The sequence below is a fragment of the Pygoscelis adeliae genome, unplaced genomic scaffold (assembly GCF_000699105.1).
Source record: "Pygoscelis adeliae isolate BGI_AS28 unplaced genomic scaffold, ASM69910v1 Scaffold347, whole genome shotgun sequence".
Lineage (NCBI taxonomy): Eukaryota > Metazoa > Chordata > Aves > Sphenisciformes > Spheniscidae > Pygoscelis > Pygoscelis adeliae.
This window is the reverse complement of record NW_008825158.1, coordinates 599597-616400: the sequence shown is the minus strand read 5'-3', so window position 1 is coordinate 616400 and position 16804 is coordinate 599597. Positions and strand designations below refer to the sequence as shown.

General features: G+C 40.1%; 1 protein-coding gene across 1 annotated transcript in view; it reads left to right on the top strand.

Annotated features, from left to right (window-relative positions):
* Positions 1-16804, top strand: part of SPECC1 (sperm antigen with calponin homology and coiled-coil domains 1) — a 74898-nt gene that overhangs the window by 4151 nt on the left and 53943 nt on the right. The window lies entirely within an intron of this gene.

Sequence of the window (16804 nt, the reverse complement as noted above, 5' to 3'; positions counted from 1 at the left end):
CGCGCGGGGCTGCCTCGCAGGGCTGGCGTTAGACGTACGCAGCCCACTGTCTCGCAGAGCAATAAATCAGTTTGAAGGCTTTATGTTTTAAATTTTCACCATGTATCAATAGCATTCTCTCCTCTCTCTCTACTGAATGAGCAGAGCGGTTACCCTGCTGTTCCTGGGACACAGCAGAGACGCGAGAACAAAGAGCCAGCCCTAGCGTCTTCAAGTATAGCTTGTGCTCCTAAGCTGTGGCATGCTCTCTCCCTCAGCGTTAGCCCCATCAGCTTGTTCCCATTAGTTTCAAATCTAAGCCTGTTTCTAAAGGCAGCGACACCATCTGCATACCAAGGGCTTCTGTGCAAATGCTCCGCTTTCCCCCAGGAGCTCAGCAAACGCTTGCTTTTGTCTGCTCCCTGGTGGCATTTCCAAGGGAATGTGACATCTTACTAAATTTGACCCTGACGTCCCTATTTATCACAGCCTCTGCAGGGTTTGGCTGTGTAACAGAACAATGTTACTAACCAGAAAGGGATTTCTGAATAAATAAATAAATAAAAATCTTTATATACTTTCCCTCACCCCCAAAAGAAAATGATGCATCCTGTAACAGCAGAAATGCCTTGTAGTGACCCAAAGACAGATCCTGTTCTGCAGTTAATCGATGTGTAAATCCACAAATTTAATAGTGACTGGTTGTATCGAAAGGCATTTGAGATTCACCAGCCAATAAAGAGGCATGATGCTGGCAAAAGATGCTTGGGAGGAGTAATGAGGGGAGAAGAAAACCTGTACGGATGATGCAGCATAGGATCCTGGGAATGCAGCCAGGGAAACAGCACTGCAGGGAGTCCAGAATGGAATACATATGTCAGATACAAAAATATTAGCACTGGGATAGAGAGCCCCCTTCTGCGTGCATGTATAATAACTGGGATTGGGGGAGGGATAAGATTTATGATGATGACTACTTTAAATACAAAGGGTAAAACGATCTGTGGAGGTCAAGTTATATCTGGGTATTGTTTTGCCAATTTAAATTACATCCTTAGATCTGACCTCATATATCGCTTTGCATCAGCATTTGCAGAAGTATGAATGGGAATACTAGTGCTGGGCAAAAAGAGTCCAAATGTGGAGCTATGTATATTGTGTAGATAAACACTAAGACTATATGTGCTACCCCTCTAAAATTCCTTTTAACCTAGATAGAACTGTCCCAGGTCTTATAGGGACTACCTACAGGTATGTATACAAAAAGACCTGTGTCTTATATATCTTAATTTTCACAGTGATTCCATAGTCCAAAAGGGTGCTTGGAAATCTAGCTATATTCTGATAATATGTGTCGCTGTCATGGCCACTGAAAGGTGCTAGATATTAGTGAGCAAGGTTACAAAGCTGAATGCTACTTTTAGATTGCCACACTATGGAAAAAATACCAGTAGGCTATTATAATACAGTATACTGTTGCTAAGAGGAAAACTAAAAATCGGATGTGACAGAGGGCACAACATGTTCCTGGGAACATTAAGTAGAAAAGAAAAGAACATTGTTTCAGCTGCTATATTTTATTGAAATGGCATCTCAAATAGTCTCTGATGGTGATCAAGACTATGCTGCAATGCTAACTGACTGTGGAGCTAATCCAAGTATGAATGTTCCTGTAGCTGGGAAATGCAGCTATTTGTGTACATAGTCAACTGTGTAAATCTTGAAATTTTGTTCTGAAACCACTTTCTTTTGGCTTCTTTGCCTTCATCAGTTCTGCATTTTCCTTTCATGTCTTAACTGCAGACATCATGTCTTCGTCCCCCTTGTTTGTGCTTTTTAGATTGGACTTTCTTTGTCTGTTATTCAAGTGAGCGATTTGATTATTTTGCTGAAATGATGTTATATTAGCTCCAGCTACGCTCTGGTGGTACTCAGTTGGTATTATGATGTTGTGTGAGAGAAACTAAAAGAAAAAAGGTATAGAAATAAAAAAAATGCTTAGGTTTTTCTTCTTTGGGTCTGACTGTCCAACATTTATGTGTTGACCTTGAGCAATAGCATGTGTTCCAAATGCTGCAGATAATAAATAACTGACATCAAGATTGCTTGTTTAAATAGACTTTTTTTTATGCTGCCCTTGGTGGAGTTTGAGTTATTCATTCTAGCCTTTTGCTGACATAACTACCCCCGTCTGCCTTGTTGGAAGCTAACGCAGTAAATCATAAGCAACTTAAAGGGACGCGAGGCCAAATCTCATGTCTCCATTCTTGGCAAGTGGAGTTGAGCAAATGGAACTGGAGATGGATTCTGGCTGGAAGTTCTGTGCTGTGATGTTTGGCTTTGTAACTGCTTGGCAGTTTTGAAATCCCAAGTAATGGGAAATGACACGTGGGGAGAAATAAATGTCTTGGATTCAGCTTCCTTATCCGCAGTGTTATGTCTTTCCATGTACTGTCCTAAAGTAGCAATTTGGTTTTATGTTAAGACCAAACTTACAGAGCTCTTGCATTGCTTTTAATGTTGCAGTAGGTGAAAAAGAGCTGGAAAAATTGCAAACCAGGAGGAAGAGGTCACTCACTAATCTTGAAAAATGTTTATTTTAATGCATGCACTTGTAAAGCCATCAAATCTATGAAGCCATATAGGAAATAAATTATTTTAAAATGTTTAGGGAAATCTATATCTTCATGAGAAACTAGGACTCTCTTCTCCTTAAGGCTCAAGATTACAGGAAATCAGTCATTTTTCAGATTCTGATCCTTTGAGGTTTGCCAGCCAAACAACCTTAAATACTGCTATTTCACAGAGAATTTCAAAGCTTCTTATGTGATCATATACTTCTCATGAAGAGCATTGCATGGTAGTACTGGTACACAAATGGAAAATTTGGCATTCAGACTGGTGAAGTTACTTGCTCAATGGATCCTAGAATTCATTCCAAATCCTTGCTCTTGGTTTTGTCACTCACTCCCTACAAACTCCTGCTTCAAGTACTTTCTGAAAATTTCTCTCAAGGATGTCTCGTTTAATCATGTTCATGTGCTTCCTTGCTGTTATTTCAGTGCCAGCAGCTATTATCTGTCAGGTTCGACAGGAACCAAAAAAAGTCTTATGCTGGATGTTAGAAAGGAGATACAGCCAGGATGTGTGACTGTGCTGGGCTGTGAGCACATAATCCAAAAGCATTCGGAATACTTCAGGCATCCCCATTTCTCACAAGTATATTGATTTTTATATCAAGCTCTGCCAGCTCCAATATTGAAGTATCAGTTATCCTTGAAATGTAACTAACAGATAGCTATACTTGCTTTCTCAGGCTGCTTCATCAGCTTATTTCTTTATTCCTAAGTAAAGTCTAAACCTATAGACCTACTGAATTTGTCTTAGAAATAGTAGAAGCTGTCAATAACAATGTTATAATCACCTAGCTTACTTATGGAGATCCTGGATATTTTACTGACAAGCTCTGGATCTCTCTAAAGCTCAAACCATGTTAGAAGACAGGTACTACACCTTCTCACAGTGATAGTGAGATGTGTTATATCTATGGAGGCCAGGAGAAGCCAAGCTGCCAGCAGGGAGTGAGGGACGGCCTACTGTTATCCCGTGCTCTGTCAGAAATGGTCATTTATTTTTATGCATTAAATGGGAAAATCAACAATTGGCATGGATTTTCAGCCAAAGCAGCAAGAAAAGTGTGTTGCTTTCTGTGCATGCCTGCTGACTTGATTAACATCGATGGTTGGAGACAGTGCCAATACAGAAGTATAGAGGAGGCAAACTCAAAGATATTAAGAGTTTCAATTATCTCCTAGGCATCTAGCGTTGAGACTCTGAACTGCAGGTTACCTGGACAAAAGCTACTAATCCCAGAATGGAACACTGCCAGCATTAGAAATGAAGCTGTACAAAGCATGCTGTGGTAATAAGCCCAGTAAATTAAATAGTCAAATAAAAATACCAAGAAATTTGGCATAATCAGTGAAGGCTATAACAGGACCTGAAGATTATATTCTATTGTGGAACAGTTAGGTTTGAACAATGTTCAGTTCCAATAAGGAGGGCCCCTGTTTTGATGATTTTTTCTGTGAATTGTCACTCACATTCCTGCCCAATAGTCAGAGTTAACGTGCCAATGACTAAATATGATACCTGTATATCTTCAGTTCCTTCCTAGTTCTAGTAGAGCACATACCATTAGTCCATTCGTCCATCACTGTTTGTTTGCCATGTACTTTATGTAAAAAGAAAAATCTTCATTTCCCTCTAAAACATAGTTGCTTGTAGCTTTTCTGCGTTGATAGTGATGTTATTCAGAAAAGAGAGGCTTTTACTAAATGAGGCTGACTGGCCACTACCAGTGTTGGTGTTAGTGCTGGGAAAGTATGAGTGTCACTTGTGAAACTTGAACAAGTTCAACTGTGGATGATTTTAGAGGGGAGACTGGTGTATGGTTTTATTGCACATATCACTCATTAGATATGCTTCTTTCCCATCAAAATTAAAAATGTAGCAGACTATAGATTTCAGAGCTTCCAGCACGTTTATACAATTGTCACTTCAAGATTCCTATTTGAGAGTAATATATGGAATCTATCAAATTTACTGTCTTTCTTCTTTCTGCTAACTTCTCTGCTTGGCGAGTGTTTGTCACTTTCTGATGTGGGGTAACCATTTATGTTAATGTGAAGCTAATCCAGACCAGAAGCCTCTACATGGTCAGAAAATTAAAGAAAAGCATTTTTCTTAATAAAAGCTTTCTTTAAAAAAAAATCCTTGGAAAAAATCTAGTTGTTTAATTCTTCATAAGATGCTAATGCACCCCAATTAGAACAGGAAAAAGGAAAGTGATTTCTTTTGAAGGACAGCTCTCTGTTGACCTTGGGGTCCTTTTACTCGCCCATACAGCAGTTTTTGACAGGCCCTGCTTTTTGTGATCTGTCACATCAAAGGACTACTGTAGGTTTGTAGAAAGGTTGCTGCACTTTGCATTCAGTCTCGTTACTGTCTCATTTTTCTTGTGAGAGATAGAGACAAATGTGAGAGACACTAATGAGATTGGTACGTTCTGTTCCACAAGACTTCACTAGAAACCAAATGACTGATCTCATCTGGGGTTTCCCAGGAACAATAAATATGCTTTAAAACTTCATCTGGAAAGCTAGTTGTGTTTTGCTATCCTTTCTGGGTACAAGACACAGCTCTCGCATAATTATTCTGTCTTATCAAGAAAGAGATTCTAGCTCCAGAACTGATATAAAAAGGAAAGGAAGACTCAAAAAAATTACTTTGTCAAGATGTCGTTCAAATAGGCAAGAAGTGCTGCAGGAATTTAATACGCAAAACAACATGGAAATATATGTTTACACTTACATCTATAGCTCTACATGTAGCTGGATATGCATATTGACATCTACACACACTTGTACATATCTTCATGGTTGTTTGTAACATTGGTGCAAATGTGAATCTGAATCTTAATCTCTCTGACATTATTTAGCAAAATATTTTCTCTGTCTGCGATTTCCCCAGGTATCACGTAATCAGACTAAGTTTCAGCACCATTTTAGAAGATTTCACCCACTAACCCCTGAAGTGAAAGCTCAAGAATTGAGGTAGATCAAATTTGGCATTATAGATTCCATTTATGGCAGCTACTTGTTAAGTTTCTCTTATTTCTTATTACACTGTTTTGTTTTTTTTCCCTTGCGATAGCCTGCACGCTCAAATGCATATGTTCACTTCTGATGCCTTTGCTGGAAAAGTTCCTGTATTATGTTTGCCATGTTAAATTTTCATGTTGTTCTAATCTTTGCTCTTTCTTTCTGTAAGCCATGGACAGTTCTACATCTTAGAATGGCTTGGAATGGGTACTGCTTCACATGACTGTTCTTCAGGATTCTTTTTCCCCTTTGATAAATATGTTAGTCTGGTAGGATATTTTAATTAGAAAAGGCGCTTATTCCAGTAGTGCAGAAGGAGCTCGCTAGTTCTTTAATGAAAAAATAGCAGTGGTCTTATCATTAAACTCTATCTGTTGGCTTGAGATCTCAGTCCCATGATTCCTTGAGCTAGAGATCTATTGATGGATGCTCTCTTCTTGTTCTGAAGGTGGCATATGAAGGTTGACTGGCATAATTATTCTTTTGTTCCATGGCTGGCTGTATTACATGAACCTTCTTCCATAACCGGGAATGGAGTGAGAGCAATGCATTTTAGTGGCTGTCTATTGGGATTTCTGATACCTGATCCTGTTAAGGATAACAGTTTCTTTGAGAGGCATTCACAGGCTGTTTGCAGTCGTCTTGCATTATTAAACAAGCAAGAACTAACTTCTGCTGACAACACTGTCTGCAGCATGTACCTTTTTCAGTTTTGTTGCTGTCCTAATCTACTGCACAATTTACATTTACTGCACTGAATCTGTATTAACACATTCTAAGATTTTGCATGCAACTTCTTGTTAAAACAATTGTGAAACAGAGACCCTTTTTGCTGTTGTATATTCCCCTGAGAATGACTTTGTTGGCACGTGTTCACCACCCTGGGACCTGAGCCAGTTAAGAGGATTCAGTGTGCGGTAGGGATACTGAAATGCTAAATCTTAGACTGTAATGACTTGACTCATTAAATTGTTGACAGTTAATTGACTCAAGCCAACACATATAGGGAAGATCCATTACAGCTGTAAGCAAACTGTGACGATCACAAAAGCCTTGCTAGGGATACCTAAACAGAAAGGGGAGCATGCATGGATGGTCCAGGAATAGCACAAATCTATGATCTCTAGTTTGTTTTCATTCTTTTCAGGCTGCTTTAGTGAAGTTGTTCAGCAAAGTCAACACAACCTTGCGTTGACTACCTGCCCTAGGTTAATTATCAGCTTTCCTTCAGCTGGTTTGAAGAGAAATGATCCTTAACACAAATTCTCTAGACCTAAATGTATCACAGCCAAAATGCCTTGGCAGAGTGCCATTGTGTTTGCACTTAAAGAATGGGAGGGAAGGAGCAAAAGAAAAGAATGCAAAGCTGGCCTGGTCTAACAAGTATGCATATCAGGAGAGGGCTTGGCATTCCTTGTATAATTTTTTTTTCCACTGTTTTTTTCCAGCAGCTTTTGGCTTACATTAGATTTTAATACTGTAAAGTAAGAGGGAGGGATTGGCAGCTGTATCTCAGATGGATACCTGGAAGGCTGCAGTTCTGTGCCATGAACTTAACTATGACCTCACCAAGCATCCTTACAACAAAAAAATTGGTTTTAGCATGGTTAAAAACAAATTTGCTCTTTCTTCTGGGTTTCAACATAGATATTATATTCCTAATGCTTTGGGGTCCAGTACTATGCATGATATACGCATCTCTGCAGATTTCTTTTCTCTCCTACATATATACTTAGTGCTCATAAAATTTTAGCATTAATGGAAGAAATAGAGCATGACAGTGTGAACACTGGTATTGATAGTCAGTGTCCACCTGTAGGGCCCATTCAGTTTCGTTCAGTCTTCACCAGAAGGTCCAGCCCCTGGAGGTCCTGCTCAGCATCTGTAACTTCTTTAGACCTTAGCCTTCTGAAGAGACTGTCAGCTACCTGGCCACTGGAAATCTGAGATCATTCTGTGGCATCTTCATGCTCTTTCTTTTGAGGATGTATTACAATTTGAACTTTAAGAAGTTATGCTAATTAATGTGCTGTGTTGTGAGAGTAGGGTCTGAGGAAAGATTATGCCTGGCAAATAAGTCCTGTCAGTTGACTAGTGAGTTGAAAGAATTATGTATGTCACACCTTCGGTAATTAATTCCCATTCTCACTATATAGAAAAGGGGTGTTTGTAGGGTTTTATTGGCAGTCCCACAAGTGGATAGTGCCTAGGAAGAAACCAGCTAATCTACTTTATAGAGATGAAATTGTTCATTCATTTATTTTTATACCTTTATTACTGAAGAGGAAGGGAAAATAATGTAAAATGTTCCGATAATAAATAGTTGCCAAAAGATTTAGGCATGTATCTGTCATAATTTAGCACCTAGTCACCAAGCGAAAAGTCATGCTTGCCATTATTCCTTTTTCTTTTTCCTCAGTTTGAGCTGCAAGCTCCATAAACAGTCATCTCTTACCCGTGACTTCTGCTCAGGCTATAGCTGTATTTTCAGATTCATACCTTACCTTTCACCGTGGACTTGGGCAAGAAGTCTTTCACTTGACATCATTCTCCCTATCATGGTGTTAGAATGTTCTGATTTATGTTTCGTGCCACTGTCAAATAACAGATTGGTTCTTCCAGTCATGACTCTTTTACAGTGCTCGGATTTCAAGTGTGTTTGCTCTGACTCGGTGATTATATTTTATAATTACTCCAGATTTGCACCCCATACTGTACTGGGACCCTGTTACACTATTCCCTTTTGTGTTACAGGAATAGAAAGCAGGTGTTGAAATAATATATGCTCAATGTCAGGATTTATCAACCCAAGAGATTATCTTGGCTAATGCAATCCCTCTGGTGAATCCTGTTGAAGAAAAGCAGAAGTCATTCTTTAGTCTATAATAGAAGAAAATCGCTTTGCCTTGGAGATAGGTTTCAGCAGCAGTTGGAGGACATTTGTATCTGTACCTTTGAGAAGGGCAAGCTGAGTACCCATCCTAGTAAGACGACTTTTAGAAAAAGAATGCACTATCAATGATCCTTTTTTTAATTATCCATGTAATGGAAACCGACCACTGGAGTAATTCAGTATTCTTGTTTCTCAGGTACATCATGACTCCATTAGTGGGGAGCATCTTGATTTCTTTCTTTGAAGGATCGGCTGTTGGCTAGTCTTTGTGGTTAGGCCTGCCTCATGCAGCTGCTCTTGCAGTACAAGTCACAGTCAGAAATATTGATGATAGAGATACAGTATGTAGATCGTATTTGTGGTTGCAGCTTCTAGATGTAGTAGCAGCTATCAGGTGTGGTTGGGGTTTGGTTTTTTTTTTCAGCGCTTGTGAGGAACTAGCATGAGGGGAATTTTGGAAATCACTGTAATAGTTTTTTAGGAATAATAAAACACTATGTCCTTACTTCAAGCAAGAATTGCTTTTTAATAGTATTCAGTGTATCCTGTACATTGTTTTTATAATATAGATGTGAACCTGCAATGTACTGACTACTCTCAGCACCAGTTGAGGCTAAGAAGAGCTGGGGATACTCAAGCTTACCCAGGAATAGCCCTAGAGGATGTCGGAACAAATCTGATAGACAGGATTTTTCAGAAAGGGTTTATGCTCACAATCATGGTCAGGTTTTCAGAGGAGTTCAATCTCCATTTCAGTATCGTTTGGGTATCTAAGTTTTCAGAAGATGCTGAGCGTTTCTGAAATTTGGTCCCCTAATTCTTGTGAGAGCTTAGTTAAGAGCTGCCTTTAACCAGACACCTAAGTATATCTGTACTCAACAGTGTACTTAGATCTATGGGCAGGGTCCGTTTGCTCCATGGTAAGCATGCTTCAGGTGTTGTGCATTGGGGCAAAATAAATTTTGTCTTTGCTTGGAGGCATTTGGCTGCTCTTGTCTTCGCTGAGGGTCCTTCTGCCCTTCGTCGCTCTCGGCTGCATTTCAGTATTTTGTTCTGAAATTTAGTGTACTAATTTGAATACTAGTGTATGGCCTAGAAACAGCTCTCTGGCCATTCGCCCCTCTGCAGCCGTGGGTGCGCTGAGGCACTGAAAACCTGCTTAAGTTTCCAAGCTAAGCTCTTGTCTGTGGCGGAGCTTGGTGCCTTCCTTCGAATCGCCTGCAGTGTGCGCTTGCTGCCCCTGGGTGGCCTGCACTGCTCGTTGAGTCACTCTTTCTTTACCGGCGAGCTGCTCGCTCTTTCTCTGCCTCTCTTTCTCCCCCTCCTTTTATTCAAGCAGTCAGGCAGCTAATTAACTGCACAGGCCGGCCTTCAGTGCATAATATTGTAATGAGGTAGGAGGGAGAGCCACAGCTGCTTCAGCATGAGCAGCAGGCTCTGTTCCTGGTGCCAGGAACTAGGAAGGAGCTGACTTTTTTTTTCCCTTTTTAAGTTGACTGAACCGTAGACGTTAAAAGCAGATAGAGGCAGGTCCGCCTCTGGCACCGAGCATGAGCGGGCCGCCGGGGTCCTAGAGGAGCTCGGGGAAGAGCCGGGGGAGTGACCGAAGATGGGCAACCAGCCTGGGCGAGCGGAGGAGCACGATCAAGGTCTGTAACGACCGTGCGAAATGCCGGGGTTGCTGCCTGCGGCTTTGGGGGCTGTTACTGCAGGGAATGGGGTTTTGTTCTCGGGGGGTTTAACCGCAGTGCCCCACTGAGCAGAAACAGAGGCTGTTGTCATAGCTCATGCTGATGGCTTCGAGGCTGCTAGAGAAATTACTGCTGTTTACCTTGTGCCTTGTAAATGCTATTTGTTACTGCTCCGTACCTGAGATCACAGCACTGTCCTTAGGGAAGCTTTTCTGAAAGAAATCCTTTGCTGGTTGGAACAGAGTGCCTTCAAGGGAGGGACCTTAATGCCTGACAGATACTATTTTACATAGTCTGCATGATGCAGCTAAAAAGTTACAAAGCTTATCTAGTGATGTACATACAACTTGTCAGGATCTGCAGCTTAGCTGTGTTAGCCTTTACCATTGTTCGTGGCCTGAGGCCTGAAATTTCCAGGCCTTGGAATTTAAAACGATGCCTTTGTGGAAGGTCTTCCCACCATTGTCCTTTCAGAAGTATAGTGCTTTGCATGTTAATCAGTAAGCAGATTTTATAGAAAGCCGGGAGCTAGTATCAGGTATATCCAATTCCCCTTGTGCTAAATGTCTGTACTGGACACTCGGCAGGCTGGTAATTTGTTCCTGATGCCGTAGTACTGTTTTTGTTGCCTTTTGATTTATTTTGCTTGTTTCTCAAATGCTGAATGAGGAAAAAACAGTAGGCCCGCTTATTTTTGCTGTTTTTTTCTTAGTTTCTGTTCGAGCTTTGAACCCTCTAATGTACAGAAAACTGGAATCGGTTGTATTTCCTGGCACTCTGTTTCTTACTGTTGCCATGGGAATTTCATTCACAAAATTCCATTAAAGTTGTTATTGCTTGATCAGGGTTTCCTTATAATTTCGGATTAGATATGTAGCTATTGTTTTAAAAGCAAATACATATGTACCTGATCTCTAGTATTGTGAGGAAAAGCAAGAGGCAGACAACACTGCATTGCTACTCTAGGATCTCTCACAACAGATCTGCCAGTAAGTGCTGGAACGGCAGTTAGGTGTAGTGGAGAACTCTCTAGCAGTATGTTAATCAGCAGGCTAATGAAGAACACAAAAGCTGCCAGTATCCAGTCACCAGAAGAAATGCTGCCCTAAGGGAAAGTTAAACTTTAGGCTGGAAAGTATGGCTGCCTACATCCCCAGCCCCTGAAATCTATATTTCACTGGCCACTGCCGGATATAGAAGTCTTGCTGGAACTAAACATGTTACTGTCATTTTAGGAGGGATAATACTGATGGTAAACTAAGGGAGAGATGGATAAAGGTATGGGGAGGTACACTGCTAACTTCTGATCAGAGTTTGAGAAAACTGACTCCGATTTTTGCAGGGCCAGTGGTGGGATTCGAACAGCTTATTACTATTAACATAGATGATAAATGAGCGTGCAGACCCCCTGTGGGTTTTGAAAATTTCTTTCATCCTTTGTTTTCTCTTGTCCTGTGACTTTTTTATTGAAGGGGAAAAGGTTATGCTTCTGTTGCACCTAAACAGTTTTAAAACTCTTCTCAGTTTTTAAGTGTAGGCTGTACTAAGTCTTGTTTTAATATGTCCTCACTGTTCATAAGGTATGAATATGACTGAAGAACACAGAGCATTTTGTATTGAACTACATGCTCAAAACTCTGTTTAATCATGAAAAAAGTTTCAGGAACATTCCTGCCGACAAAAAAAATTCTGACAATGTACTCCTTGTTGTGTGTGAGAGCTCTGGCTTTGGAAGTCAGAGCATAATGTAAAGACATCTGAAGCAGAGTTTGTGTTGATTTTTGACAACTAGGATGCAAAAACTTGTTTTTCACATTAGAATGTGATACATGGAGGTATCTGTGTTGGGCTTAGTTTCTGCTTGGATGAGCTTAATTCAACTCTCATTCAGGAATACCTACATCTTGAATAACTGTGGTACTTTAAGTTTGGTCCTTTTGGAATAACCAAAATAAAACCCAGGAATAGGCTTCTTTATTGATCTAGCTCATGCACCAGCTTTAACTACAGACAGTCAAATCTTGACCTGTTTCCCTGAGCATGATATTCAGGGTCATCTTGTTTATTTTTCTTTCCTTTCCAGGAAACTTTATGGACACTGTATGGTTCATCTGTAAGTCTTTCACCCCAAACTTACCATCTTGGGGTACCGGGGACAGATTTTTAAAACAATTGTTCCTCCTATTGGTGTCACTGGACACTGAAGTCTTTAAAATGCCTCTGTTATGATATCGGTTATAACCTAGAGTAAAATACTTATTTTCATATACTTATGAGAGTATGATGTACTTTAACAGGTTTTCCTGTTGAGTGTAAATAGGAAAAACAGGACATGGGGATGCACAGCTTTTGGTTAACAAGGCTACAGTTCTACGACAAAGGTATATTTTAGTTTCAAAACTAAATAAAATAATACAGGTCCCAGAAGCAACACTTCCTGAGTCTGACAGTGCCCATGTGAGTGATCCTGACTCTACAGCTAACAATCAAGATTTGGGATATAAAGATACAGATGTGATAACCCCAAGTTCTGGGTGGGCTGGTCAGTGCTGTCAAGGAACAGGAAGGAAATTATTGCCCCTAAGCTGAGCAGTCTGAAGCTAACATGTTAGTACAGGGGAATCGGAAAGAAATGTAAGTAGCTGAGGAAGGGATTGTGGAGAGGTGAAGACAGAGAAAGGGAAGACATCCTACATTGCGTCTTTCTTACAGAGTAATCCACTGCTGGTATCTAATGGGTATGTTTTGAACAGAAGATTTACAAGACTGTAACAACCTAATATCTCTTTTTAAGTTAATCTACATCTTGCTAAGAGTGTAAGAGTGTCTAAAAAGGATTTGAGGAGATTGCTTGTAATAATGTTAGATTCTATAGGCTGTTCCTGACTTCTAATTTAAAACTTATTTTAAACCATTTTTACAATCATTTGTAAGAACTTTTCCTCTGTGGTGTGAGACCCAAGTTTGTATCACTTGTTTGCCAAAACTCTGCTACTTGCAAGTGGTCACTTTTCCGGCTATACCTGAGTGTTCTGAATATTTATATTTATAAATCATGTGGAGGTTTTAGAATGAAAACACCTGTAAAGTAATATGGAAAAAGATGTAAAACAATAGTGGATATTGCTGCAGTTTGTCAGTAGAGTTTGTTTTCTGCTTCTGAGACTGGCTGCCTCAAGCAGCCCATCAGCATACACAAACACAGGCCAGAGCACCTGTAAAATTGTGGGAGCATTTCATGGGAGTTGCATGGAAGAATATAATGTTATCCAGTGCACTAGTATTTATTGAGAGAAGCCTTTCAGACATTAGTTTGCCTTGGAAACAGTGAGGCAGCCTGTATTTCTGAACAGGAGTGCTAAGATTCTTTGACATTGGTTGACACGGTGATGGCGGGGTTTTGTTTATCCTCTAAACATCTGCAGGTGATGTGATGATTAATATCTTTGGAAGAGGTGGAAAAAAATGACTCAATACATACAAAAATTTTCTTGAAAGAAGCAGTTGAATGGGAAATGTTAACTTCTCTAGTTGGAACAAGGTGACGGGTGGGGTTATCCAAGGGTTAGACTTTTTTTGGGACTGTGCTTATTTGTAAAACATGCTTACATGGCTTGGATGAGAATATCAAATGTCACTGCATACACTAAGCCAGTATTGATCTGTTTTCTTATGTCTGTTTTGTCCTGGCTTAGGGGTGGCTTCATTTCATGTTTGAGGAGGGGATTCTTCGGTGTAGGAATATATAGCTTGTAAAACATACAGAGACTTTCAAGATGGAGTATTGTAGAAATACATTACTTCTTGTGACTTCTGTTTTTCTTTTTTGGGGTGTGTAGTCAGATCTTTCCTGGGTACTCTCTCTCGAGTCTCTCATCTGCTGCTCTTCCTTTCTCCTTTCTTCTAAACATGGGAGCCATTCATTTTAACTCTGTTATATGTCAGCACACCATTTCTGCCAAGCAAGAGCTCAAGAGAACAGATGAGTTTAATGATGGTGTGGGGGGAAGGGAGGGAGGAGAGAGGGGCCAGCAAAGCTAATGAATCACATAACAGCTTTCATGGAAATACCGACAGCAAGTCATGTCCTCTTCGAGCTCGGGCAGCGAGCTGTAGACCTTTTGTTCCCAGTGGAGCCAGCAAACCACAATTTGCTCTCCAGTGGATAGTTTAATTCCTTAGTCACCTCTTCCTCCCACAAGTCATTCTTGCATGGGGATTTTACAAATGCTGTCATTCTTCAGAGTAGTAACACGCTGCTGATTAAACTGGTCTTGAAGAAGATTATTTTCCTCTGGAGGGTAATTTTTACTTGACTTAAGCCTCTCTTCCAAGGCCAGTTAGGGCCAGCTCTGTTGATTAGTCTTGTGGTGTGACTTGACTGGACTGACATTATTAAATCATTTCAGAAATACCGACAAACAGATGTCAAATGGCAGTAGTCTTTTCTGCTCTGCAGGCCAGTGAAATGAGTACGGCCAAGAGACTATGTCACAATTTGGACTGGCCTCTTAGAGGAATTTAGTCATGAGTATGACTAACTTGCTGCCTCTGAAATTATCTGTTTGAGGCAAAGTTAAGTGATAATCTGAGGTCCCCTGATCCCAAGATGAGAGGCCAATGAATGCTAAATTAATGGAAGAGGTCAGTAAATTCTCCTATGCTAAGGCAAGGGCCTTGACAACAGTTTTCAGCATTGGCTGGGAGGATGTGCTGAGTGTGGAGTACTTTCTCTGTGGGCAGGACCAAAGCTTTTACAAGAACTTCTAGGGCATGGCAGGCAGCAGGATGTGGCTTATGCATTTTGTTTTGTGTTAGATTGTTTTGCTGTTGAAAATTAAAGCCATTCTTGGGTGAAGGCAGGGAGCTTCTGCTGGGAATCTTACTGAGTGAGCTGGTCAGCAAGAGCTTGTCCTATGGTTAGAGCTCTGCAGACTGCTTTTGCCCCAGTGCCGGTGGTGTTTTAGGATCTATGAATAATAGATCTAGTATGATAGTAAATGTAAAAGCTAGTTTTCTTGATGATTGTTTTATTAGTTTAGTTAATGTGCTGCAATTGGCTTGACAGTGGTAGAGTGATAAGGAAACAGCCAGTGGATGGTTGTGATTGTGTGTTGGTTCTGACACAATATTAAATTACTCAAATGAGGGAAAAGGGTTAAAGGAGGAGGGAATAATGCTGGCCTTGGAGAAACAACAAAGCTTACTTCTTTTTGTTTGGGTTATATTTGGCTCCTCAAGATCTTAAAGCTATAAAGCTAGCCAAAGAAATTTGAGCAAGTATTGCACCTTGGTCTTCCTACTGAAACCTGCCAGAGCCCTGGAGGTATTCACGAGTTTGTTCAGAAGCAGTCCTGTATTTTGGAGCTTCTACTAGTATTTCAGTAAAGTAATTTATTTTATTTTTTCTCTTGTCAACTCCTCTATTTTACTAATCTACTCTTCATAACATCTGATTTCCACAGGGAATGTAGCTTTCAGAACAACATGGATTTGTAAAACTGAAGCCAAGTACTTCTCTGATTTCATTGGCACTGTATTGCTTGAAGAGGACTTAATTTGATTTTTCTGTGATTCTCACAGACTGCCACTAGCAGGTTGACAAATCTTTGATACTTTCATTATTTTTTGATTCTTTCCCATGCTCTGTCTCCAAGCAATTTGAGCACGATGATTAAAGACTATATAAAACTGAGAATCTCTGATGATAATAGACACTGCTAGATTTTCCATGCATCAACTTTCTTCTTCCTATAACCCAAAGTAGACATGTGTTCACAGATCTCTTTTTTGAAATGTTCCATCTATTATATTTCATGGAGCAGTAGTGTTTTTCCATAAGCATCAATAGATACGGATTGCATGTTCTGAGGCAGACTACTCTGTCCTTGTATGATCTATGCTCATTGGTCAGTTCTCTCAGGGTGTAGAATTAACAGCAGAACTGCAGTTTTCTGCCCTTTTAATCAGTCTGCGTAGCACACAACTAACAAGCTGTATGTTTTTATCAACAGCAAAATTTAAATGTAATTTCTTACAGGCAAATTTGATTTTGATGGCTGGAAAAATATATCCTTGGGATAATGTAAGGCTAACATGAGTTTGCAGGATCCAGTTCTTAGCACGCATAGGGGATGTGTTGGCTGAAACAAGGACATATATTCTCCCATTTGTTACCAAGATGAAAGAACTGTGCAGTTTTTGTATCTTGACTAGAATTTGTTCAATTGCTTTGGGAAGAACATTAGGGGCTAAGTAAATACGTCCATGTCCTGTGAGCAAAGTTATGTTCCTCTCATATTCTTGTCCTGATGGATGCTTTGGTGCTAGCTGTTAAAAATTATCAGTGGAAGTAGGACACTACTGATGCAAATAAGAATTTTACCAGTAACTTCAGTGAAGTCATATTTAATGTATGGAAAGGGGCTCTAGGGACAGGGTGCAGTCGTCTGACACATTGTACTTATGTTGGCTGACTTTCCTTTCTTCCCCTACTGAATTGTAGTTTATCCTTAACCTTTCTTTTGCATTTCTTTGCCATGGACTGGTGACCAATATTCTCAGGATAATTTGATGAA